The 2,871-nt window shown below is 36.7% G+C and overlaps 1 pseudogene; it reads right to left on the bottom strand.

The window, feature by feature from the left end:
• Window positions 1-1,656: 1,656 nt before the first annotated feature.
• LOC113251073 (60S ribosomal protein L7-like) lies at window positions 1,657-2,428 on the bottom strand (annotated as a pseudogene).
• Window positions 2,429-2,871: the final 443 nt, after the last annotated feature.

Raw genomic sequence — 2,871 nt, 5'->3', positions numbered from 1 at the left:
GTTCAAATAAGGTACTCCTTAGGACCTCCTGTTTCATCACTGGAAAATAAATTTATTAGTTCTTCCCTAAAGGGGCTGTGGTGAACATTGACTGTGATAGCATATGTAAAGTGCCTGATATATAACAGGATTTCATTCAACATTAATCATGATCTTGTGTCCTTTTTCAAGTGTAATCAATGCAAAGGTTGTGAACTAGCAAATCATTTTAAGAAGGAATTTTTCTATACTTCCACAAATGAAGACAAACTATCTACTTCCACAAATGAAAACAAACTATTTCATGAGATTAATGTAAACTAATATTCAAAATTTCCTTTTGAACTAGGAACGCTGAAGGGACTCCATCTGAGGAAAGGCTCCGTCTCTGCTGTTTTCCTGTGAGTCCCCATTTACTCGTCTTCTATATTTTGCCTCTGAATAAGCCAAAGAAGCTATGTTCCCATTTCAAGGAGAAAGCAAGAAAGTTAATCATTCTCTGAGTTTTGTCCTAGGCCCCAAACACCTGATAACACCTAAGAAAAGCCAGAACCCAAACATGTTCCAGAACATTAGCTTCAAATACACCACTGCTGATGCTGGCATCAGTACCCCTACCTTCAGTAATTTATGGACGAACACCTATTGCTCACCTGACGCTCACTTGTGATTGGACCCTACTGTGCATTCCTGAAGAAACACATATCCTAGACCCGTTTCCAATAAAAACCCGTAGGCCCAAGCAACAATAAGACTCATTCTCCTTTCCTTTCCAAGTCTCCCAGAAACTCCATCTGCTATTCTCTGTCACTCATGCTATTCAAAAAACTGTTTTCACTTTCTCTGGCTCAGGTTTGGTTTCTATCCTGCATGAAGCCAAGGACCCTCTTGGCTGGTCACGTGGGACCCTCCCCTGGTTCTTGGACCCAGCCTGCCTACATCACTTTCTCCTCTTAAATTACTCTTTGATACATTTAAGGGATATTTTCCAAATTTCCAGTTAATTTTCCCTATGTAAGTAAGTGATTATATTATTTCCAGAGCGTAAGACAATTAGACAATTATCATCCTATAACTCATTGCTCACATATCATAAAATGATATTACTTACTACATTTCCTAAAGGCACATCACCATTAGTAAATTATTTAAGCAACAGACAAAATAGTGTTCACTGGATTCTACTCATTATTCTACTAACGAATTGATATTGACTCAATGGTCAAGCAATTTAACATTCTATACCCCTGTCACATACTTAAAATGGGAAGAGTGACTTATTTAATATGGTTTTGATACGAGAATTAATGGCTAGAATGTATCATTCAAAACTTGAAAATATTTTACGGTGCCAATGTGTAACATTATTAAGGTTGAATGGATAGACATTACTCTGAGGTTTGAGGTAAGGCAGATTAAATTTTGCATTTATTAGAAAACTTGTAATTCGTATTCAATGAAATTCCAGAGTTTATTTCCAACACGGCTCACATTTTACTTATGCCTATATCTCAAAAACAATTAACTCCCTGAATGAGGTGAGCAGATCAGGGTGCTTTAGGGTTATGCATGGATAAAATAATCACTTCTGTGATAAATGATTTGTTCATCTTACTAATTTTATTTTTTACTTATTTATTTTTTCAATTTGAAAGTAGCCATTTGTTAACTGACCAGATTACAAAAATAATCATGTTAGATACCTTAGTTCATCCTTCTAATAAGCCTACTGATCTGATCTTCCCTGTTGCCAGCATCTCCACCTTCTACAAAATGGGCGGTCTTTTTCTCCTTTCCCCCTCATGGAGAAGATAATTTGGAGGACCTAAGAAGCTGTTGGTTTCTTTGAAATGTTCTCCAACAGTACAGATCTCATGAATCACATCCTCCATGCAGACGAAACCATGTTTACCAAGAGACTGAGCAATCAATGTGAGATCTGTCAGGGCAATTCTCTTCTTATTGATTTTGCCAAACCACGCTTAGAGATCAATTCATTCATCGACTTCAGGTTTGGGTATCCCCATGCTATATATACTTCCACAATCCTTAGCATGCTAATAGAAGCCTTGTTGAGCTTAACAAAGGTGCCACTGAAGATCTGGCAAAGGCAAAGAAGCTGCAACACCTTTCAAACCTTTGGGCTCACACCATTGAGACCTCTGATCCTGGTGACAAAGGCCAATCTGGGTTCCCCAGGAATGTAGAAGCTGCCAGCTTTTCTTGCCATCCCAGCCATTCGAATCTCAGTTCTGTACATCTGCCTATATTCCTTGTGGTAATACTTAGCTTTTTCATAGATAAGCTTCTTCCTTGCCATTCAAAGCACCTGTAGGGCAAACTTCTTTCTCAGACTGTTGATCTTCAACTCTAAGAAATTCCTTTGCTTTTTCTTAAGGGTTTCTAGCACAGCAGGAACCTTCTTTTTCTTCTCTTCTGCACCCTCCATGGTTCCAGCCAGAAAAGCCATTTTACTAATTTTAAATAAAATTAAACTTAATTTAATCCCAAAGAAATTTTCAAAGTTGAGCTATCTTAATAGGGGGGGATTACGTTCTACCAATAATTTTAACATTGGTGAAAATTATGTAACCTACAATTATTCTGTGGTGAAATTATATGGGTAGTAACAATATTAACTTTTTTTCCTCCATAAGTATTCCTTCTAAATATTATTTTAAGTGTCTAAAACTTTGAATACAAATACAAATTCATTTTTATATTGATCCTGAGACTATTTTTTCCGTATACAGGAAATGAAAACAAACAAACAAAACAGAGAGAGTGAGAGAAGAGAGACACTTGGAAACAGCAGTTATCTTTAAAAATCATACTCTTTTAGCCAAGCTGTTCTAAAATAGTGGATTTTAGGATGGAAGCTGAACAATCCGA

The sequence above is a fragment of the Ursus arctos genome, unplaced genomic scaffold (assembly GCF_023065955.2).
Source record: "Ursus arctos isolate Adak ecotype North America unplaced genomic scaffold, UrsArc2.0 scaffold_10, whole genome shotgun sequence".
Lineage (NCBI taxonomy): Eukaryota > Metazoa > Chordata > Mammalia > Carnivora > Ursidae > Ursus > Ursus arctos.
The sequence above is the reverse complement of the archived record's forward strand: the minus strand, read 5'-3'. Positions and strand labels throughout refer to the sequence as shown.